This window comes from Schistocerca americana, chromosome 8, assembly GCF_021461395.2.
Source record: "Schistocerca americana isolate TAMUIC-IGC-003095 chromosome 8, iqSchAmer2.1, whole genome shotgun sequence".
NCBI classification, from domain to species: domain Eukaryota; kingdom Metazoa; phylum Arthropoda; class Insecta; order Orthoptera; family Acrididae; genus Schistocerca; species Schistocerca americana.
In genome coordinates, this window is record NC_060126.1 from 120,511,808 (window position 1) to 120,537,795 (window position 25,988).

The following is a 25,988-nucleotide window of genomic DNA, read 5'->3' on the forward strand; positions in this document are numbered from 1 at the left end:
CACACTGGGCGACTTGTGTGCCGGTGGTGATGGGGAGGGCAGCACAACACCCAGTCCAGGAGCGGAGAAAACCTCCATCCCGGCGGGGAATCAAACCCGGGCCCGCTGCATGATGGGCAAACACGTTACCACTTTTTTTAAAGAAAAAATAAAATAAAAATAAAATCGCGGTTCCTCCGCTTTATGGTCCAACAACGGAACCACTTTTTTTTCTTTTTTTTTTGGAACAGGAAGACAGGGCAAAAAAACAATCTTTATTTGTACAATTGTGCTGTCCTAGGAAGAAGAAATGTATCGAGACAGCAAAAACAATTTGGAAACCATAAAATCAACGTAAAGGCCGCCCTCTTTTATTTCTTTTTTTTTGTAACATGAAGAAAGTAAATGACAATCCTAGTCACGGGCGGGAGTGAAAATGAAGTTATCATCTGCATCACAATCCCTGCAGCACGCGGTGTCGCATCATAAATCTGGCAGAAAGCCATATAATCTTGACCATTTCTGCCATTGTGGACGGCATGTATTTCTCCGGCGTCGACAATTCGAAGGACCATTATCTGAGGCGGTTTCGGTGTTTGCCATCGTTGTGTGAGTTTTTTGATGTTTTTTTGTTTTTTTTTCACGTTAACACAATCCAGTCATAACTGGCGCCATCAGGTAGGGGCCAGTTTTCTTCTCAGTGTGCTATATGCCAATATAATTGAACCGCCCAGTACTGTCTAGTCGTTCTGCTGCAGGAGTCTTCTCAGATCTGGGACACCCCAGCTGTTGGGCGGATTGTGAAAAACACTTCCTAAAAAATTGGAAAAGTAAGTCCTGTATTTCGTATGACTCCGTATGAGCTCGTGTTGTTCTTGTAAATACATACAATAATCCATCACGGACTTTATATAAATATTTCTTCGCATGTCCAGCGATCCAATTGACCGCATACGTCTTTTGTTTGGGAAATAAAGGTCTTTTCCGGTAGAAAAAGTACATCCGATGTGATTTCTGTGTAGTTAGTGCGCTGAAGGAAGCCAGTATTCGACGCGTAGCATCCAGACGTCCCTCGCTGCGCCACACACTAAACCATGTTCTTCCGTTGCTAACAGTCCACATTTTGTGCAAAGAGGAGAATCGACCATACGAACTGTACGTAATCGACTCCTGGTCACAAGTTTACGGTTTGTAAGAATATACCACAACGATCTCGCTGCCGCTGACAGTAATGGAGTATGCACTGCACACCAAATGTGGTTCCACGTTCTCGACTGGTATTTGAATTCCATTATGTTGCGGCCATTGTGATCCATCAAGCACCTATAAATCTCCCTAGTCGTGAGTATTCTCGTCGAAGATACTTTCAGACGAACATAACTGTAATCAACAAGAAATGAGGGAATGTGTGCAAGAGAAGGCGAAATATTGCCCACCGCAATAGGGGGTTCGTACGAAGGTGGAACAAGTAATTCTATCAGAGCTGACGTTATGGTATGCTTTCGTTGTTGCCAATGTAAAGCGCCAGAGCTTTGTTTCGCACGTTTGTGAGGTCGAGGCCACCGTTCGGGAACTGTAGCGTTAACGTGTCATATTTGATCTTAAATAACATCCCAGTACTAACATAGTAACCCAAGGCAGCCATGAGGCGGTCTGCAATACCCTTCGCTAAATGGAGCAGTTGTGACGCTATGTGAACGCTAGTGTATGCCACACGTTGGATCATGTCAAAGGCCCTCAGTGAGTTGTTGCGTATCGTCAGACGAACATTCTGCAGAAGCCGCCGAGAACTCACCGCCGCTGACCGCCGTAGTCAACTGGTAAATATGATCCCCCAGACATCTCAGCGATTCTACCGTCTGAAACGGTCCCGGTACGTCTTCCAGACCCCGTCCAATGTGCATAATTTTGGATTTCGTCATGTTAACGACACTGCCTGCTGCCGTCCCGTAAGAGTCTAGATGTTCAACAGCCTGACGCACTTCATGTCCTGATCTGACAAGAAGGATCAGGTCCACCAACTGTGCTACCCAAGCACGACTCACGCCCCGTCCTCACAGCTTTACTTCTGCCAGTACCTCACCTCCTACCTTCCAAACTTTACAGAAGCTTTCCTGGGAACCTTGCAGAACTAGCACTCCTGAAAGAAAGGATATTGCGGAGACATGGCTTAGCCACAGCCTGAGGGATGTTTCCAGAATGAGATTTTCACTCTGCAGCGGAGTATGCGCTGATATGAAACTTCCTAGCAGATTGTGTGCCGAACCGAGACTCGAACTCGGGAGTTCGACGAGTTCGAGTCTCGGTCCGGCAGACAGTTTTAATCTGCCAGGAAGTTTCAAACCAGCAGGTTATCTGGATGTCGCTGGCAATTAAGATCCACTTGAACTTTTCTCCATTTCTCCACATCACGGGTGCTATTCCTCCTCCATATACCCTTCAAAAACTCGGGCTTTGAGGTGCTTGATGGCAGCTCACATGGTTTCCGCCAGCACAGTCAGGTACTCGAGCGCATTGGCTTCCGTCTCCTCTCTCCCTCGTCACATTTGTACCCTGCATACAACTTTCCTGGTACCGGAGATCCCGCGGCGGTCTGCAGCTGCGAGTGAACGGCCTGCGAGAGCCGCGTCGCCCTGCGCGGCAATGACCTTGCGGCGGCCGTTCGCTCGGCGCCCCCACAGGCGGCGTGAACCAGACGCCACCGACAACTCGGCGGCCTGCTTCCGCCCACGCCACCGCAGGACCACCGACCGGTCAAGCCCGACAGGTCGCAAGAAGCGCACTCGGCGATGACAGAGCACGTTCTCCATAACAAAGCCGGCGAGCAGAAGACGCACTAGCGGTCTCAACCGGTTTTTCCCGAGCCGTGACGTTGCAACTCGAGAAATTCCTCCAACGTTTGCACTAAGGTTCAGGCAGCGTACATGTTCACAGGCGATTGTCAAAAACGATTTACAAGCAGCGCCTGATGTGTACACTGCTTGGCAGGCTCTTCAAAGATACAACACGGGGCGTTCCAAAAAGGCTGTTACGATTTGAATGTACTAAGAAGACTTGAGGTACATTTTGATTTACGCATATGACTACAAAGACTTTATCCGATTTTACGAGGGTATATCATTTGCTTTCAAGCACATACGTACTTTTTAAAGTTACATTTACGGTCAAAGCATTGATTTACGTTTCACAAACGATCGATGGGTCCTTCGCCGGGCCGCATGGCTCCAGCTTCCCACGGTCAGGAAGGAACCCTATCTTCCCGTTCAAAGCAAGTAGTAACATACATACTTGTAGTCGGAGCTGTAAAATATTTTCCTATCATAAGTAATAAGGAAGAACGACTCTGATTATCCTGATATTGCTTAAATATGAATTAGTGGTTTCTGAACCAGTTCGTTTAGCATTACCCAGGGTGCACCACGGGGAGGGGGTCTCAGGCTTTACTTTAGAGGAAATTAATTTCATTCATTGCAGTCTTGTAATATTTCCATCTTTGAGGTTTGCCACCTGCTATTTCATGAATTTTGAATCCGGACTTTTCCTTCTTCTCGTTGTTTGAGGCGTTGTTTGCAATTTTGAGGTCAAGTTGAATTTGCTTCAGTATCTCAAGAAATCTGTACATGTCTGGGCTGCAGGAATAGAACTGAATATTGTATTTGCTGTGGAAAATTTCGCAAACACTGGTGGTTTCTGTGACAAAGTTATGTCCACATGTATGGAGGAAAGAGTGCATTTTTCTGTGGCTACTAACTATTCGCAAAATGTTTATAGTTTTTCAAACATTAATTCCAGCACTGGAACACCAAATGTGTAAAACAGAGCCTTTCCGTTTTCATTCCTGGAATAGTAACTATATGCAAAGTCCAACGTTTGTATCTTTTGTTACCAGCTCTGTGTCAGATGAAACCTACAACCTTGGATTCTTATACTGGGCCACACCACTTCCACCTTTCATTACGCTTCTTTCACCATGAATATATTGTTGATGGAGATATTTTGACATACATTATCACATTTATTGACAACTGTTGAAACAAAACTTGCTGATAAGGTGAACATTTGTTATCGTTCAACAAAAAAAGCCATTGGAATATAATGGCCGTTAACAAGCCCGTAGGTCTAGTTGACAAAAGAATTTGAGCAATATTTGAAAGTTCCATCAACATCTATTGTGTGACACTAAGTATTTTGAGGTTTTCAGCTTCATAGAAAAATACAGCGTTCTTGTGGGCATTATTATGTAACAACAAATCCACCTTATCTGTAGTTTTCACGCTAAATATGTTCAGAACAACACGAAATTTTGAATACGTGCTCGTAATTTTAGCAGAATTTTCAGTCTAGCTTTGTGAGTGGATTTACGAAAGCCGTCGATATCTTTTGTGGTTATCTGTTCCGTGTGTTCTACCTTCAGTTGATTACGAGTATATGTAAGTTCTCTCTATTCTGTAGGTTTTCTCTTCGGTTCACAAACTATTTTATCACCAACTATTTCTGCATGGTTGTGATCGCCTTGGTTCTCGAGCACATAGGTGTCTTCAATTGAGGCAGAACAAAACTTTTGCAGTTCTTAATGTTGCACGCCGTGCGGGATAGCCGTGCGGTTTAGGGCGCTTTGCCGCGATTCGTGTGGCTCACCCCGTGGGATGTTCGAGTCCTCCCTTGGGCATGGGTGTGTGTGTTGTCCTTAGAGTACGTTAGTTTAATTCAGGCTACGTAGCGTATAAGCCAAGGGACAGATGACCTCAGACGTTTGGTCCCATAAAACTTACCACAAAATCCAATCTTAATGTTGTAAGACCATAACACTACACGACGTTTTAACAAATGTTGGAATCCGAAAGTGTTACCTTTCTGAAGCTGCCTTTTCTTTCCCGTTCTACTCAGAGGATATGTTTACTGTGAAGCGATTTGTTGTAGACAAAAACCTGAGCCCACAAATAACCACACGAAGTAGCACGAAGGGCTCGGGGCTACGACCTGCATGTACTTAACTTGTTCGGCAGCCTTGAGTCCTACTACTTGCTTGCGGGAGGCTTGCGTCCTGCTCCCTTCCACTGGACTCAACACTCAGATGACTCTGCTAGTACAAATGTTTCGATAGTATATACAGGGTGTAACAAAAATGTAAGGCACAAATTGCAGGACACATATCTCACATGTGGACGAAGAAATTATGTTATACGAACATGGGTCTGAAACGCTTTGTTTCCATGTTACAACTTATTTCCTCCAAGTCATTAGTGATGAGAAACGCACAAGAACAGAACGTTAGAATCATGGGCAGCACGCAGTCTTGGTGACGGCTCGTTACACTGTGCATCACCAGTGTTGTTTTACATGTCCCTGTTGCTATGCGACGTACATCATTGCTTGGTTACAGGCAACATCAACTGTTCCAACGATCAGTACGAGAGTTGCAAGCGCAGTTTACTACGTAGAGTTAATCACAGACTTGGCTCGTGCAATAGCAGTGTACACAGACGAAGAGATGGAATATGTCCATTTGATGTATGGATTAGCTGACGGCAATGGCCTCGCGCTCAACATCTGCACCGGGCGAGATTTCCAGGACGAAGGTACGCCGGCAGGAAAACGTTCGAAGCCACTGACTGTCGTCTTAGGGAACATGGGGCACTTAAGCCTGATACTGGCGACCGTTGGAGACCTAGAAGGACGAGGACACCGTAAAGGGAGGCTGCAATTCAGCATGCAGTTGACAACGACCCTAGCGTCAGTACAAATGTTCAAATGTGTGTGAATTCCTAAAGGACCAAACTGCTGAGGTCATCGATCACTAGACTTACACACTACTTAAACTAACTAATGCTAAGAACAACACACACACTCGTGCCCGAGGGAGGACTCGAACCTCCGGTGGGAGGGGCAGCGCAATCCGTGACAGTGCGCCTTAGACCGTGCGGCCACTTCGCGCTGCGGTACAAGACATGGAGCTGCAACACTGAATGTTGACCGCATGATTGTCTGGCGAGTGTTAGACGAGGGTCAGGTGTATCCATCCCATTTACAGCGTGGAGCACCTCCCAATATAGCTGTTAACGTCTGTCGGCATTTAAATAACAGATTCGGTGACAGATGGATAGATAGAGATGGACCAATTATCTGACCTCCACGCTCTCCGGACCTTAAGCCACTGGATTTTTATATGTAGGAGTATTTGAAAGCCATTGTGTTTGGAACCCAAGCACAAGAAGTTCAGTGTCTCGGTAGCCGTATTATGGAAGGCTGCGAAACCATACGCAATACTCCAGGGATACATCAGCGCATCCGAGATTCATTACGACAGCGGTTTGACGCGTGTATCAATGTCCACGGAAGGTATGTTGAACATCTACTGTGAGAAAGAGTTGCTGCTGCGTTCTATTCGTGTGTGTTTTTACATGACTCATGAGCTGGAGAAAATGAGGTGTAACACGGAAACAAAGCGTTTCTAGGCCCATGTTCATAAAACATGATTTCTTCGCCTACATCTGAGGAATATGACCTGCAATTTGTGCCGCACACTTTTGTTATACCCTGCATATAGGACTATTCCGTGTAGATGTTAAAAATTTTCAGGGCTGACGCACAATGTTACATGTACCAATCTGATGTAAGATACCCTGATACTGAAACAACAGAGTCAAAAGCTATAACTGAAAATCTTTTTTATATCTCTGACATTGGAATACATGTATTGCTATTGTTTTTGCTAAGATTGTAGGGTAGGCAACTTTCAAAGTTGGTTGTATGGGACAAAACGAGGAAGAAAGTCCTGTAAACATGAGCTCTAAAGTGCATGCCTTAAGAGCAATTGAGCACTTGTTCAACTTCGATATTCTGATGTAGCACATCTCTTGTACTGCAAGCTCTTTGGTTTACACCTTTTATTAGTTGGCAATATGGACCACAACAAGGAAAAAAGGTGTGATAAATATGAGCCATGAAACGTATACATTAAGAGCAATGAGCGTTTATTCGGTTTCGTTACTGTCAAACAAAATGAACAAGTGCCCATAGATCTTAAGGTGTGCATTTTAGAGCCCTTACTTGAAGGATATATTTTCTTATTTTGATCCTCTACTACCTCCGAAAGGCGCCTACCCTATAATTCTAGCAACATCAATACCTGATCGTATATTTCACTGCCAAAGACGAAGTCTTCCACAAACTCCCAGAGAAAAAATGGGTATTGTGAGATCACGCCAGCGTGGGGGCTAATTTCGCAGCCATGCCAGTTCTCATGTTCCGCTTATAAGTGTCAACTCGGCCGTTTCCGGAGCAGTGGCCCTTTCCTCTAATTAATACATTTATCCTTCTCCATAATCCTTACAAGTTTGCAACATCATCACGGAATTACACTGTATATCTTGAGGCAGTGTAGCTCATTGCACGGAGATTATCCAGACTATATTTATCCAGTATTTGGGAACGAGAGCACCTACCGTCTTCCAGCAAAATTTTCACATAATTTCAAATCTTTACGAAACCCTTCGGCATCACGTTCAAAATCGTTAACATCATCACAGAATCACACCTTGTAGAGGCACTTCATTCACTGGTATTTCTATGCGGTTTCACACAGCTCCCGAAGCAGCCGGAAGTGGACGCACACAGACGAAGTCTTCCACAAACTCCCAGAGAAAAAAAAATGGGTATTGTGAAATCACGCGAGCGTGGCGGCTAATTTCGCAGCCATGCAAGTTCTCATGTAAAAAGTGTAGACCTAGCGGCAATGTCGTCAGAACGGACCACCTTCGTGTACTATAGTGGACGCCACTGCCTCCAAGAACGCGCTTATAGTTTCAGTACAGTAAATAAGCCACCTGTAACACACGAAATAACCATAAGCACAAACAGAGTTGACACCCACATACAATGAAACAATCCATCCTAGCTGCAACACCGAAAGTAGTTAAAACTTGACTACAATCTATGACATACTTCACAACAGCTACTACTGAATGAAGACCAGCTTGCTTGAAACCGTTTTCCAACAGCTCAGATAATTTACAGGCCAAAACAAGGAAGCAGAGATTAATCATTAGTATAACTTCATGACAACAGTACCCTCCACTTCCCCCCCCTCCCCCCCCCCCCCCCCCACCCAACATGGTTTGATAAATGACAACCTACGCTTTCAAATACGTGTTAAGCAGAGGAACACATATTATTTGATATTGCACTTTAAACAGAGCTTATACGGCGTTGCACTCTTCAATAGAAAAACTGGAAGCCAGGATGATATAGACTGGCAGACTCCGTACAACAAACAGGATACCTTTTTGTAACAAATATAGCAGAAGCTCACCATTCTAACACAGACGCAATCTGTACCAAGTAAGCAAGTCAGATATGGTAGCAGAAACTACAGCCAGACGCAGTGCCTGTTTTGCAACGGCTCCTTCCAAAGCATAGCGCTGTAGATGTAATTCCGTCCTCTATGCCTCTGGCTGGCGAACCCTCCCGAAGAATTCACTCCTCTAGACGGGAGACAGACAAGGGACCTCTTGAGTGCAAGGTCCCAAACGCCAATGATGTTTACAGCACACGACACCCCACATATTGTCTACCATGCAACCACAATATTGGCTGCTAATGACAGCAGGGGGCGGGACTGGAGGTAACCAATGGTGAGGACTGCATTAGGCTACGAAATGTAGTTGAAATGCTTAATCGACGATAACTCATAACAGTGCTACACTGCTAGTGATTTTGATATGAAGCAGAGCAATCCCAACATAAACAAAGAAAACGTATAATTGTATCTACAACAACGGTTGCCGAAGGTGACATTTCTTCAGAAAGCAACCCAAGAAATTTCGCAGAGTGAGGAAAGAGAGGCAAATGAAATATTAGCGTTTATGCAAGGTGAGTCTTGGAACCTGTGGTGTCGTATATGTTCCACTGCGCGGACAATGCACATGAGGATTACAATGATGACGATACGTGCTTGTCCGCAGCTCGTGGTCCTGCGGTAGCGTTCTCGCTTGCCGCGCCCGGGTTCCCGGGTTCGATTCCCGGCGGGGTCAGGGATTTTCTCTGCCTCGTGATGACTGGGTGTTGTGTGATGTCCTAGGTTAGTTAGGTTTAAGTAGTTCTAAGTTCTAGGGGACTGATGACCATAGATGTTAAGTCCCATAGTGCTCAGAGCCATTTGAACCATTATTTTTGATACGTGCTTAACAAGTGAATGTGATGCTGAAAGAGGTGTGAAGCCTTGTAGTTCATCATCCATGTCGGACAGGGAGCCATAAATTCCTTCTCCAGTGAAACGTAGTAAACGACAACCATTGTCTAATGGGCGGGTACCAAACATAAATAGGTACATAGTAAAAAAAAAAAAAAGTTAAGAACCGATTTCGAATAAGTCCTCAGGAATATGGTAGTGTAGTATGTAACAAAAACTACGGATGTTAGAGGAAGGACAAGAAGCACTTTTTACAAAAACTGGTGTTTGCGCATTTAAAAAATGCTCAGAACAATTTACAAGATGTGCATGATAGTGATCTACTACGTTACATACATCAAATTGCTCGCGGTACAGATTACAGTAATTTCAAGGAAAGCAGTTGATACTTACACAACTTCAGCCAGTGCTATAGAAAAAAAATGTGTGTGAAATCTTATGGGAATTAACTGCTAAGGTCATCAGTCCCTAAGCTTACACACTACTTAACCTAAATTATCCTAAGGACAAACACACACACCCATGCCGGAGGGAGGACTCGAACCTCCCCCGGGACCAGCCGCACAGTCCATGACTGCAGCGCCTAGACCGCTCGGCTAATCCCGCGTGGTAGTGCTATAGAACTGGAAGACATAACATAATGAAATCTGAAACAAAGCGTCAACTTGGATGATGCACAGCAAACAGCAGAATCGACCCGAAAATTTGGAGATGAAATAAACGAACTTATCCTATCGTTCAGTAAGAAATTTGTTTCCAACTCCGGCCAATCAAGATTTGAAGGAGAAATTCGTGTGAAAGGAACGCTGGAAATTAGATGTACTAAGAGAGTTGTATCAAGATCAAGTAACATCAACGCCTTAACGTATTCGTACACATTTATGCCGACTTTTAATCTGTACGGTACATTCGCTGGAAATTTATTTACTGTGCTGCGAGAAGTTGTAGGTGCTGTATCTTTACGATTCTTTCTCGTGTGCATGATTTGCATGGGTGGTAAGGAACATTTACTTCACAGCAAGCAAGACTGGGAGTAAGAGAACTATGGTATAAGCACTGCTTTTGGGCAATAGCTGGTCAAAATAACTTCCTTTTGCTTGATTCCTGGTTTGTGTACACAAATCATACTCCTTTAGAGCAAACTATGCTCCCTGAAAAGTCTGTGACGTTGCAATTCATACCACATGGGGCCTCTGGACAAAATTCGGTCACTGGATGTTTGGTTTTTCCGTGCCTACAAAACATATTATCGCACTTTCTGCAACTAAGCCTTAAATGTTAGCCAGTTTCATCATAAGTTCCACGACAGACTGTTTCGCATTCGGCTGCATGCCATCACATTCCATCAGTTCTTTTCATCTCATTACACAAATATAATTCTATATCCATTGTTAAAGAGTGGATACCCACCTGAACGTCCTACACGGTTTGTAATTCCCAGGGAGTTCGCCATCGATATTGATGATGTGAAGCTTTGCGATCATTGTGGGGAGCTGTTTTTCACTCGGTGTTCATGGCGTAAGTTACTAGTTTGTTTTCAACATTTCCTAAATGTCGACGATGTCCGTTTTATGAAGTGTAACACATACTTTCCATGGAAAGTTGACCTCTGCACATGCCGGATACTCATTTTCTGTCTGCCTCCTGATGACCATGGTGAGTCATAAGCAGCAAATATTTTTCCTGTAATAACTGTTAACCGCTTTCAGACGCCTCTTACTAAAGACTGAACTTGCGACCTTGTGCTACACAGTTCCTTGAGAGCCCTGTTGCTTACTGCACTCCACACTGCCCTAGATCTCTCCTGGACTAGGCCAAACCCGGAAAAACGGCTGAGCGTTCTTTCCAATAGCACCGGACTCACACAGCCAGCTGCAGCCTGTTACCGCTCCAAGAGCTCCATCGCCAGAGACACTACGCGCACGTTCGCGCCTCTATGGCCCTAACCTTCCTCCTGTCCCCTTTTGACAACCTGCGGAGATTCATCTATCGATCGAGAGCGGATAGCTCTCACTTGTCTCAGCTTAATCGAAAAATTCAATTTTATTTTACCATGTCCTCTTTTTCTGCATACTTTCCGTTTTTAACTTTACTTAATTCGTGTGTATTTTATTCTGTTGTCTATTGTAAGACCAATCATGCTCCGCTTCGGAAAATCGTCTGACATAGAGAATTACGCTGACAGTAACCTAAACATGTGTATTTAAGTTCTCTTTATATTCTGTCGAATAAACAACTAGTGGTTATATGAGAATGCAGGCTTTATCGGCGAATCTCGATGATAAAATCTTCTCGGGTTGACAGCCGAGTCAATGTTCTCCAGCAAGTTTCTTACTTGCCACCTTGAGGCGAAGATGGCAAGTAAGAAACTTGCTGAAAGGTTGCTGGAGATCAACACATTGACTCTGCTGTCAACCCGGGAAGATTTTATCAACCAGTAGCTACATTATGCTTTGCATTTTCATTCTGCTGTATCTGTTACGTATTGGAGACACTTAAGAACGGCTACACATCTGGAACTATGTCTCACAATCAGTGAATAATATGAAACAACATAATGGTTTAATGGTTAACAATAACAACATTTGTGGCAAACTGATATCATTCAATAAATTTATCGTGCAGCTAAAATACATTTTTGTATTAGATATTCATTGGCACAGTCACGCTAAACATCAACAGAAATTGCCGTACTGGGCCATCTCCGCAGTACATGAGATTGCTGACGAAAGACACTGAGAAAACCACTATGACAATTTTTTAATGATCGGGGGAGACAATGATTAATTCAGAAGGGAATATCAATCACACAGTGGTCTCTACTACGACAGAAATGTCATTCTATCCAAATCAGAGAACATCATACTGAACATTGGAAGAATCTGCTACTCCACATGTTTGGAAGAGGCGCCACATATCCTGGATGTAGCAAGCTTGCCACCAGCGTAGGTGGTCTTTTTGGGTCGTTACTGTGACTGACAGCGAAATGTTTGCCTTGTCCCGCGGTGACAGCCGCTATTATTGGAAGAATCTGGAACTCCACATGTTTGGAAGAGGCGCCACATATCCTGGATGTAGCAAGCTTGCCACCAGCGTAGGTGGTCTTTTTGGCTCGTTACTGTGACTGACAGCAAAATGTTTGCCTTTTCCCGCGGTGACAGCCGCTATTATTCCACACAGTAGAGAACAATAGTCAGGCCTTCAAAGTCACGTTCATACGTATTCACGAAGAGAGAGGACCACTCCGAGGGTCTAAAGAGACACTCATTCTTCTAGATGACACCTTTCGTTCTGGCGTACCTTTTACAGACCGGAGTACAGAATGCCGAAATGTTTATACAGTTTGAACATTGTGATTTATTATTCTTTTACAATTTTCAATCAGAAAACATTACTACTAACAATAGGGTACAGCGGTGACAGAAAGACCCTTCTAGACCTAATTGTCACGAGAATCATGCTCAGCCATTTGATATGAGATGAAGGTGACGAAAGGAATGCAGCAGATTGCTGCTAAACGATACTTTCTCTGACATACGTTATGTTCACACTACTAACACGTTTCCGCTAACGTGACACTATGTGGGTTGCAGTAGTTATTCGGAGATGACGAGATTTTCACAGGACAGAGTAGCGTACAGAGCTCCATCAAACCAGCCTCCGGACTGAAGACGACGCTAACATCAACAACGGATAACCAGCAAGTCTAGTAGCGAATTAATTACAACTTCTTTAACTTCCGTGATTTGACGACAGAATATATGCCCCAGAATATGAGATGGATCCTTGGGATTGATGACTAGTAGGTTCTTCTTTTGATCAGTCTTTGGTCACTAAATACGAATTTCTTAATTTTAATCAAAAATAAAATAACTCGTCTAATTTAATGCCGCCCTCCATGTCTTACTAATCTTTTGTTTTCTGTACATAATCTCTGAACGCACTCGAGAAAAACATTACTCTATTGCCACTTACGTAGTCTTGTTATTAGCTATCAAGTACGAAAAAATAAAAGCCGTAACACAGCAGGAGTCACGGCTCCACCTCAGAGCCTGCAATTCGGCCAAGACCTCTCCTGCTTCCGAAATTTCATAAAATCTTTCATTCCTCTCTGGACTAGTACTCCTAATAGAAAGGCTACATTTCAAGTTCGATTCCCTATCCGGCACAAAGATCTAATCTGCTAAGAACTTTCAATATTAATCATGATGAACAAAACAATAAATTTATGGAGTGCTTGTCTTACTATAATCTGAATGATCTACATCTATATCCACACTCGTACTTCCCAAGCCGGCTTACGGTGAGAGGTGGAGAGTACATTGTGTACCACTGCCACTCCCCCCCCCCCCCCCCTTTTCTGTTTCAGTTGCGAATGGCTCGTGGGAAAAACGATTGTTGGTAAGCCACGGACTGACCTCGAATTTCTCTAATTTTACCTTAGTGGTCTTTTTCCGAGATATACGCAGAGGAAGCTATATGCTGGTTGACTCCTCTAGGAACGTACGCTCTAATAAATTTAACGGTAAATCACACCGTGATGCAGAATGATAAATAGATACACACACTCTTCAGAAACAAGGTATCAGGGAAAATACCAAAAAAATTGCGAGAGAAGTGAAGAACTCAGCAGAACTGTTCGATGCTCTGTGAAACTCAGCCATAGCATAATGATAGGCATAAACCATAAGCAGGCATCTCACCATAGCAGGAATTCATGGATCATTAAACAGTGCTCTATTCCGAGTTCGAAGAATCTTAAAGGGTATACGTCGTCCTAAGTTATGTTGCTTCAAGAAAGTTAAATGCTTAGTAGGTTGAATAGTAACGTGCCATTCTATTACCTCACGCTAGTGAGGTTTCCCCAAATTTGATCAACACATACGTCGAATGTTGCTCTTCCATAGCAAAATTTTATATCCTTATTGTGCTACCGAAAGAAGGTTAGAGAATTAATGTACCGCCTACGCACAAGTTAGTAGATCCAGTAAAGGTTTTTTTTAATTACCACTGCCAGTCACAAACTTTGTTAACTGTTCTATTGCTTATTTATTTAACGACATGTTTCGAGGGACTACTTCATCTTCAGGCTAAATGGCATTACGGAAACAATTTGATAATAAAGTCACACTGATGTTACATAGTCTTTTCATAAGAGCTGTGGTTGTCCTGTGGAAAAAGAAAAAAGTTAGTGAGAGGCGATGTCACTTTGGAATCTGGACTGATGTTTGCATGAAAATGCTTTGTAACAGTCACTCACTTTGTTCTTCTGGCCTGGCAGTCTCTTTGTGATGCGTTGAGGTGTTTCCATTTCCGCGGCTCTCTTAGCTTTCTTGATCGCTGCTCATAAATTTTCACTAACGTAACAGTAACTTGGAAACATGTTCGCAAAAACAAATCTGTAGTGCAGAGGACAAGATGGTGGTCGAATTACAGCTGGTTTCGATTTCACTATCGATTTGTCGATGTATATGGTGTCAGATGTTTACATGTCTTCTGCAAGTCTTCTTATAGTATAACAGATGTAGGTTGACGAAATACATTACAAATTGAGCAACTGTTACAATATGATGTACGCATCATGTTATAAACTACACTCCTGGAAATGGAAAAAAGAACATATTGACACCGGTGTGTCAGACCCACCATACTTGCTCCGGACACTGCGAGAGGGCTGTACAAGCAATGATCACACGCACGGCACAGCGGACACACCAGGAACCGCGGTGTTGGCCGTCGAATGGCGCTAGCTGCGCAGCATTTGTGCACCGCCGCCGTCAGTGTCAGCCAGTTTGCCGTGGCATACGGAGCTCCATCGCAGTCTTTAACACTGGTAGCATGCCGCGACAGCGTGGACGTGAACCGTATGTGCAGTTGACGGACTTTGAGCGAGGGCGTATAGTGAGCATGCGGGAGGCCGGGTGGACGTACCGCCGAATTGCTCAACACGTGGGGCGTGAGGTCTCCACAGTACATCGATGTTGTCGCCAGTGGTCGGCGGAAGGTGCACGTGCCCGTCGACCTGGGACCGGACCGCAGCGACGCACGGATGCACGCCAAGACCGTAGGATCCTACGCAGTGCCGTAGGGGACCGCACCGCCACTTCCCAGCAAATTAGGGACACTGTTGCTCCTGGGGTATCGGCGAGGACCATTCGCAACCGTCTCCATGAAGCTGGGCTACGGTCCCGCACACCGTTAGGCCGTCTTCCGCTCACGCCCCAACATCGTGCAGCCCGCCTCCAGTGGTGTCGCGACAGGCGTGAATGGAGGGACGAATGGAGACGTGTCGTCTTCAGCGATGAGAGTCGCTTCTGCCTTGGTGCCAATGATGGTCGTATGCGTGTTTGGCGGCGTGCAGGTGAGCGCCACAATCAGGACTGCATACGACCGAGGCACACAGGGCCAACACCCGGCATCATGGTGTGGGGAGCGATCTCCTACACTGGCCGTACACCACTGGTGATCGTCGAGGGGACACTGAATAGTGCACGGTACATCCAAACCGTCATCGAACCCATCGTTCTACCATTCGTAGACCGGCAAGGGATCTTGCTGATCCAACAGGGCAATGCACGTCCGCATGTATCCCGTGCCACCCAACGTGCTCTAGAAGGTGTAAGTCAACTACCCTGGCCAGCAAGATCTCCGGATCTGTCCCCCATTGAGCATGTTTGGGACTGGATGAAGCGTCGTCTCACGCGGTCTGCACGTCCAGCACGAACGCTGGTCCAACTGAGGCGCCAGGTGGAAATGGCATGGCAAGCCGTTCCACAGGACTACATCCAGCATCTCTACGATCGTCTCCATGGGAGAATAGCAGCCTGCATTGCTGCGAAAGGTGGATATACACTGTACTAGTGCCGACATTGTGCATGCTCTGTTGCCTGTGTCTATGTGCCTGTGGTTCTGTCAGTGTGATCATGTGATGTATCTGACCCCAGGAATGTGTCAATAAAGTTTCCCCTTCCTGGGACAATGAATTCACGGTGTTCTTATTTCAATTTCCAGGAGTGTATTTATTTTACATATTTCTAAGCTATTGCTGGGGCTAGAGTCAAACGATTGTCATGTTACGTACCTTTTATTATAAGAGTAATGTAGTGCAATTGGAAAAGAAGTGTGAATTTTTGAAGTCTTTCATTTCATTCAGGATCTCGTTATTCCCTTTGTGGCCATGGATGAATATTTCCATTTCTTCCAAGATGCCCACTTTCCAGCTCTTTTCTAAATTATGTAGTACTTTTAGATCGTTGTCTATTGTTAACAGTGTGTCCTGTTTCATTTATACGTTTCGCTACAGCTGATTTATTAGGTTTGCTAAGTCTGGAACAGTCAATGTGTTCTTTAAAGCGGGTTTTAAAATTTCATCCCGTTTGGCCAATGTAATATTTGTTGCAATGACTGCATGTAATTTTATAAATTACTGCTTTGTTAAGTTTCTCTGTGGGATGTGAGATGTCATGTACCATTTTCTCTTTTAAGTAGTTATTGGTAGCAAAGGTGATCATGACGTCTGTGTTTTTAAACAGCTTGGCTATTTTGTCTGATGCGACACCTAAATATGGTAACGTTATATACTTGTGTTCTTGGATGTTGTGTGAGGAAGCTGTGTCACATTGTTTGTTGTTATTTTTAATTGTGCATTGTGATAGTGTGTCTACTTCATGTTCGTGATAGCCATTATTATGTGCAATATATTTGATAGTGTTCATTTCTGTCTCTTTGTCGGCAGCATTAAGTGACAATTGTAAAATTGACGTCTTTGATGAAATGGAAATATTCATCCATGACCACATGGGGGATAACGAAATCCTGAATGAAATAACAGACTTCAAAAATTCACATTTCTTTTCCAATTTCGCTACAGTACTCTTAGAATAAAAGATACGCCACATGACAGTCACATGACAGTCGTTTGACTCTAGCCCCAGCAATAGCTTAGAAATATGTAAAATGAACAGTGTATATCATGATGTGTACATCAATATTGTAACAGGTGTGCTCTGTTTAAGAAGGATCTGAATGCAGCTTGTTTATGTGAGTTGGGACCTGTGGAAGATTTATTAATGACTGTGTCTGTATGCGTTGGTTTTCTGTATACATTGGTATCTAGGGTTTGGTCTGTGTTACTTATGTCAAATGGCTTCAAATTCTAAATTCATAGCTTTGTCGTAGTGCGAGCTCGGAAACGGGAAATACTGGTAGGGAAAACATCAATGGCCTTTTGCTTCAATTATTTAAAAAAAACAAAAAAAAACAAGCAAACCTAAACGTGCATGGTCGGACGAGAATTTGAACACGGTACCACCGAGATTTCGACTTAAGTTTCTTAACAGCTGCACCACGTCACTAGGTATTTGCACTGCTGATTGCGGCTCCGCGTGCGAAACAGCGACGTAACTACTGTCGCGCTTGCTCATTGTCCGTTGAGAAGAGATGGAGAGGGCCCACGAATTAGCCACGCAACGAGGCTAAAGAGAAATTCGGTCGCTGACAGGAGGCCTCGCGTGACAAATGTCTCATGGCCACGCCTAATGCCGTGAATGAATTATAGAGTACGTTTCTAAATTCACCTCACAAATTCATAGAACATGTAGTGGGCGTTCAGTGGACATTGGTTTCAATGGAGGGTCATGTTGTTATTTTGAAGATATGTAAATTAAGTACGTAATCGGCTGTCCTGACTTGTAGTTTCCCCATAAGCCTTGCTACTAACCTTCTGTCCACTGACGGTAGAAACATTGCACTTTTCTCGTACAACATGTATTTCTATTGCCAGAATAAATGATTTTGGAAACAAAAAGTAAACTGGACTGAATGCTGCAAGTACGTTTATTGAGTCCCTGAATGGAATATCGGCCCATCGATGGTAAGGCTGTCTACGGGGCTGCCATGTCCTCTGCGCTGGGTGTTATGGTTATACCGCCAGGTAATGGTCCGTCAGAGCCTCGTTGCTAGACAAGAGACACCACAGTTGGTTGAGAGAGGCTGGTATATTCGCGTCATCATCCCATTAGTACCAACTGTATAAAATAAGGTCTTAAAATAAATGAGGATATTAGGAAAGATTTAGGAATGTACAGCCTAAGCGAAACAATTAAATAAAATAGGAGAAAATGGACGGAACGAGTAGAACCACATTGGTGGAGAAAGGCTCCGGGGAAGGCTCTCAATTATAAATGCATTGGAGGAAGAAATGTAGGGAGACTGTACAAGGGATGGAATACCGTAACAGGCAGTTTGCCGAACACATGAGTTGAAGAAGTAGAAGAAAAAAAGGAGATAAATAGAGGCATAGAGGGGAGCTACAAAAAAGTAACAGACAAGCAATTCGAGCATCATTGTATGTTGATAATCAAATAACATATTAAATGCGATGTTGCTTTGTTACACTGTGGAACGAAATCAACCCCCAACAACGGATTACTCGCCAGTATGCTTCCGTAGGAAAAGTTAATAACACGAGGTCGTCCAATCCCTAGAAAGTTATTTTCATTGAAATAAGATGAACTATAGGAGGTAAATATGAAGAAATAATGTGGTTTATCAATGAGAATTATCGGATAGCGACACAAGCGGTGTGGGACGGGGTAGCGAGTGGGGCAGCGCTCCAATTCTTACCACGGCAGCATCGCTGAATGCATGTGATACCGGAAGCTGGCGGTGCAAGCCACATAATCGCATCGCTTAATAAGGGTAAGCCATACTATCGCGGAACGGCCTGCTGCTACTGATCTGGCAAACAAGACTGCTTCCAAGGTGATGGAAGCCAGTTCATATCAAATAAATATGATGGCTAATATCTGTAAGGAAGTGATACCTTCTAAAGTTTGCCATGGAACGGGGAACGGAGAGCGACGCTGCACAGTTTTACGGACTAGGACACGCACATCAATATGCTTACTCCGAAAGAATATAGTTCCTACGGCCAACTTTTTTTTCGAAATTTGTGGTAAGGTCTTACGGAACCAAACTGCTGAGGTCATCGGTCCCTAAGCTTACGCACTAAATCCAACTTAAACTAACTTACGCTAACGACAACACACACACACACACACACACACCCATGCCTGAGGGTGGACTCGAACCTCCGACGGGGGGAGCCGCGCGGACCGAGACAAGGCGGCCACGACCAACTTTATAAAGGATGTCGGCGAAGACGATCCCTGCGTGTTTGGGCTGGAGACGCCTCCTAACGGTTCGGTTGGGGAACTACCGTGGTGTCAAAACAGCGACTGCAGGAGAAACTAGTCTACATATGCGGTGTGGTGTGTCTGCAGCCGAAATGTCAACGCAACGGTTTCGAACCTCACCGATTTACAAAATTGTTAAGGCTTTCGTGGCCACTTGTTGACAAACTGCCTGTTGGCTCCTGTCTCGGCTTCTTCGGCCGACGTTCATCTAATGATTTTGCTGACGTCTCGACAGCACAAGTGGCTGGCATTGTCACAGCTTCACCCTCCATTGGCGGTGGTGATTTACTCTGTCTTGTGCGTTTCTCAATTTAACTGATCGGGAAATATTAAAAATGACCAGCCCTTACCATCCGATGGTCCTTCACCCAGGCAACGCATCTATGGGTGCAGGAAGCTGAAAAAATTGATATTAATACATTAATTTGGTGATTAAGTTTATTGACTTGTCCAATAGGTCCATAATTACTGTTATTGCAGTAGTAATTAAGTGTACTATATTAAGCTGTGACTGAAAATCTGAGTACTGAAATTAAGCGCTCTGTATGAAACTGAACCCTATAGCTGCCGATGCTTCTCCATAACTCTTACACATCTGAGAAAAGTTTCGTGGGAGCATTATCCTTTCTGTGACACAAGCACAGATACGAGAAGACGAGTTCCCCACTCCCATGTCTTAGTACGGTCTTGGTCATTACTACAAATGTAATATAATAACAATTTGCAGGCCCAGAATACTCTGGAAATGTGAAGTACGTGTTGCGTTACAAATCCTTTCTCTGCTTTTACTTATGGGATGTGTACTGTTCAGAGGGTGCGCAGAATGCAGAACAGAGTAGGATGATTGGTAATCGCCACCTAACATCCCTTTCTACTCCCCCCTCCCCACTCCTTCCTAAAAAAAGGTATAGTTCTTCACAAACCGAATCTGCACCATGTCCTGCCATACTGCAACACAGACCGGTGCTAACATATGGTGCTGACATTAATAAAATTTAGTGCAAAGCAACAGGGTATATTCGATAAAAAAAAAAGCTCTTGAGGCAAGTTCTTGTGCCTGCAGAAGAAAATTGTGTCTGCAGGACGAGATTCGACTATGAATTATGTAATATATGTAATGAGCCAGCCAACGACCTTGCCATAGTGGTAACACGGACTCCCGTCAGATCACTGACGTTAACAGCTGTTGGTCGGGGCTATCACGTGAATGGGTGACTGTCCGGTCTGCCGAGTCCAGTCTTCCGAGTGCTGTTGGCAGGTGGAGTGTACTCAGCTCTTGTGAGTCTAATTGAGGAGTTACTTGACTGGGAAGCAGTGGCTCTGGTCACGAAAACTGACAACGGCCGGGATAGCGGTGTGCTGACCACATGACCCTCCATATTCGCATACAGTGACATCTGTGGGCTGAGGAAGGTACGGCGATTGATCGGTACCATAGGGCCTTCATGGCTGTTCGGTGGCTGTTCGGACGGAGTTTAGTATTTAATGAACCAGACACTGTCAACTCCATTAGGAGTAAAAGCTTGGAATGGGGACTTAATGACATCAAACGACACAGTGATTAGGAAGATATTCGGCGTAGTGCCTGAAGGAACAGGAGAGCAGGAAGACCAAAGGTAAGGTAGGAAGAAGGGATCAGAGAGGGCATAAAGAATACTGCAATTCAAAATGAGAGGAGTTCGGCGCTAAATGGGGAGGAATGGAATAATCTTCTGTAGACCAAGGCTCACAGAGGGCGGTTGTGCTAATGATGATGATGATGATGATGATGATTTTACCTGTTTCACTTATTGATTATAATCGGAGCTTTCATAGAATAGAAAGCAGTTGTATAAAACGCGAGACAAGGGTGCCTGATAATGGCAGCTATGAACTTCGGGCCGGCCGCGGTGGTCTCGCGGTTCTAGGCGCGCAGTCCGGAACCGCGCGACTGCTACGGTCGCAGGTTCGAATCCTGCCTCGGGCATGGATGTTTGTGATGCCCTTAGGTTAGTTAGGTTTAAGTAGTTCTAAGTTCTAGGGGACTGATGACCAAAGCTGTTAAGTCCCATAGTGCTCAGAGCCATTTGAACCATTTTTATGAACTTCGGTATGCAGACTACTGCTCCACTGCTACACAGGAGAGGCACGAGTTGTCTGTGAACGCAGCCGGAGCCAGCCAGCAGACCTACTTGGGTGAGTCTTATTTCGGACGGGGCCGGAGAGAAGGACCGCGCCCGGCAGATTACCATTGTGTGGCGCAACGGCGGCTGCTGTTGCTGCTGCTGCTGGCACCGGCGTTACGCAAAGGCGGGCCCAGGAAGGCGTGGGCTACTTCACCAGCCGCTACATAAATTAGCCTGTCTGCCGGGTCTACCGAAAGAGTGCGTGCCAAAATTCTTGACGGGTCAGTAGGCTGGCCGTACCGACTGGTTCTCCAGCATAGGGCTCATACTTGTCATTGAAGATTACCAACCAACAGATTGGTAATCTGACGTTACTTAGATGTTTACAGAATAAAACAACTGCCTCACAAGGAGTGAACCTGGAAATTTTATTGTACAGGGTGCTCCATTGATACTGACAGGGACAAATATCTCACGAAAAACTACAAAGAACGAAACTCGTCTAGCTTGAAGGGGGAAACCAGATGGCGCTATGGTTGGCCCGCTAGATGGCGCTGCCATAGGTCAAACGGATATGAACTGCGTTTTTTTAAAATAGGTATCTCAATTTTTATTACATATTCGTGTAATACGTAAAGAAATATGAATGTTTTAGTTGCACCACTTTTTTCGCTTTGTGATAGATGGCGCTGTAATAGTCACAAACGTATAAGTACGCGGTATCACGTAACATTCCGCCAGTGCGGACGGTATTTGCTTCGTGATAAATTACCCGTGTTAAAATGGACCGTTTACCAATTGCGAAAAAGGCCGATATCGTATTGACGTATGGCTATTGTGATCAAAATGCCCAACGGGCGTGTGCTATGTATGCTGCTCGGTATCCTGGACGACATCATCCAAGTGTCCGGACCGTTCGCCAGATAGTTATGTTAGTTAAGGAAACAGGAAGTGTTCAGCCACATATGAAACGTCAACCACGACCTGCAACAAATTATGATGCACAAGTTGGTGATTTAACTGCTGTCGCGGCTAATCCGCACATCAGTAGCAGACAAATTGCGCGAGAATCGGGAATCGCAAAAACGTCGGTGTTGAGAATGCTAAATCAGCATCGATTGCACCCGTACCATATTTCTATGCACCGGGAATTGCATAGCGACGACGTTGAACGTCGTGATCATTTCTGCCACTGGGCACAAGAGAAATTACGGGACGATGACAGAATTTTTGCACGCCTTCTATTTAGCGACGAAGCGTCATTCACCAACAGCGGTAACGTAAACCGGCAAAATATGCACTATTGGGCAACGGAAAATCCACGATGGCTGCGGCAAGTCGAACATCAGCGACCTTGAAGGGTTAATGTATGGTGCGACATTATGGGAGGAAGAATAATTGGCCCTCATTTTATTGATGGCAATCTAAATGGTGCAATGTAAGCTGATTTCGTACTTAATGTTCTACCGATGTTACTACAAGATGTTTCACTGCATGACAGAATGGCGATGTACTTCCAACATGATGGATGTCCGGGGCATAGCTCACCTGCGGTTGATGCGGTATTGAACAGCATATTTCATGACAGGTGGATTAGTCGTCGACGCACCATATCATGGCCCGCACGTCCACCGGATTTGACATCCCCGGATTTCTTTCTGTGGGGAAGGTTGAAGGATATTTGCTATCGTGATCCTCCGACAACGCCTGACAACATGCGTCAGCGCATTGTCAATGCATGTGCGAACATCACGGAAGGCGAACTACTCGCTGTTGAGAGTAATGTCGTTACAGGTATTGCCAAATGCATTGAGGTTGACGGACATCATTTTGAGCATTTATTGCATTAATGTGGTATTTACAGGTAACCACGCTGTAACAACATGCATTCTCAGAAATGATAAGTTCACATAGGCACGTGTATCACATTGGAACAACCGAAATAAAATGTTCAAACGTACGTACGTTCTGTATTTTAATTTAAAAAACCTACATGTTACCAACTGTTTGTCTAAAATTGTGAGCCATATGTTTGTGGCTATTACAGCGCCATCTCTCACAAAGCAAAGAAGTGGTCCAACTAAAACATTCATATTTCTTTACGTACTACAAGAATATGTAATAAGAAATGGGGGTTCCTATCTAAAAAAAAAAAAAAAAAAAAAAAACAACTCAGTTGATATCCGTTTGACCTATGGCCGCGACATCTAGCGGGCGAACCATAGCGCCATCAGGTTTCCCCCTTCAAGCTAGACAAGTTTCGTTCTTTGTAGTTTTTTCGTTTGACGCTTGTTTTGTAAGATATTTCGCCTCGTCACGATCAATGGACCACCCTGTATATACCCAATTAAAAACCGCAAAAAACACAGACTCAGCATTTAACTTAAACCTGTTAATTACAACCAATTTACTTACGAAGTGCAACCCACCTATTTGACCAGTATGTTTTTTAAACTTCAGACAATGTCCTTTCTCTCTCACTTTACATGAACAAGGCAGCAGAGCTGAATATAGTTTATCAAATTAGCAATCATCAGATAGAGGGAAAGAGGCCTTCTTTCTTGACGGTTAGATTTTACCTGTATTGAATACACTTTAACCACGTTAGCGAGCAAAATAACGTGGCAGAAACGTCGCTTCACTGGTTGCTAAATCTTACGATTCCCCGTATTCACATACCATCTGCCTTAGCAGTTAGTGAAGCTTCATCTGCATGTTTCTCTGTCCTCGCTGATGCCTTGCCAGTCCACGCTAGGTGGTATAAGGTAGTCGAGCAACTAATGGACACAACTTGCGTCCCCGCGCTGTCCGCCTCGTCACCAACTACAGTCCACTGCTCCCCTCGCTGAGTGTGTCACTGCCCAGATGTACCGCACTGATCAGCTCGAAGCCTTCTCTCGGTGACCACAGTTACTTGCAGACAGCCACGCCACTCTGCCTGCAGCTCTGCTCTACAACTCAGCTCCCTCTGCTCCCCTCTGCTACACTCAGTCATCCATTATATACACTCCTGGAAATGGAAAAAAGAACACATTGACACCGGTGTGTCAGACCCACCATACTTGCTCCGGACACTGCGAGAGGGCTGTACAAGCAATGATCACACGCACGGCACAGCGGACACACCAGGAACCGCGGTGTTGGCCGTCGAATGGCGCTAGCTGCGCAGCATTTGTGCACCGCCGCCGTCAGTGTCAGCCAGTTTGCCGTGGCATACGGAGCTCCATCGCAGTCTTTAACACTGGTAGCATGCCGCGACAGCGTGGACGTGAACCGTATGTGCAGTTGACGGACTTTGAGCGAGGGCGTATAGCGGGCATGCGGGAGGCCGGGTGGTCGTACCGCCGAATTGCTCAACTCGTGGGGCGTGAGGTCTCCACAGTACATCGATGTTGTCGCCAGTGGTCGGCGGAAGGTGCACGTGCCCGTCGATCTGGGACCGGACCGCAGCGACGCACGGATGCACGCCAAGACCGTAGGATCCTACGCAGTGCCGTAGGGGACCGCACCGCCACTTCCCAGCAAATTAGGGACACTGTTGCTCCTGGGGTATCGGCGAGGACCATTCGCAACCGTCTCCATGAAGCTGGGCTACGGTCCCGCACACCGTTAGGCCGTCTTCCGCTCACGCCCCAACATCGTGCAGCCCGCCTCCAGTGGTGTCGCGACAGGCGTGAATGGAGGGACGAATGGAGACGTGTCGTCTTCAGCGATGAGAGTCGCTTCTGCCTTGGTGCCAATGATGGTCGTATGCGTGTTTGGCGGCGTGCAGGTGAGCGCCACAATCAGGACTGCATACGACCGAGGCACACAGGGCCAACACCCGGCATCATGGTGTGGGGAGCGATCTCCTACACTGGCCGTACACCACTGGTGATCGTCGAGGGGACACTGAATAGTGCACGGTACATCCAAACCGTCATCGAACCCATCGTTCTACCATTCCTAGACCGGCAAGGGAACTTGCTGTTCCAACAGGACAATGCACGTCCGCATGTATCCCGTGCCACCCAACGTGCTCTAGAAGGTGTAAGTCAACTACCCTGGCCAGCAAGATCTCCGGATCTGTCCCCCATTGAGCATGTTTGAGACTGGATGAAGCGTCGTCTCACGCGGTCTGCACGTCCAGCACGAACGCTGGTCCAACTGAGGTGCCAGGTGGAAATGGCATGGCAAGCCGTTCCACAGGACTACATCCAGCATCTCTACGATCGTCTCCATGGGAGAATAGCAGCCTGCATTGCTGCGAAAGGTGGATATACACTGTACTAGTGCCGACATTGTGCATGCTCTGTTGCCTGTGTCTATGTGCCTGTGGTTCTGTCAGTGTGATCATGTGATGTATCTGACCCCAGGAATGTGTCAATAAAGTTTCCCCTTCCTGGGACAATGAATTCACGGTGTTCTTATTTCAATTTCCAGGAGTGTAGATCAACTGTTTAGGTTGAGTCTCTGAGAAACGACGGTTCGATACCGATCTAGGAAGGTCTATACTTCGACAGGTCTCATTTTGCTTGA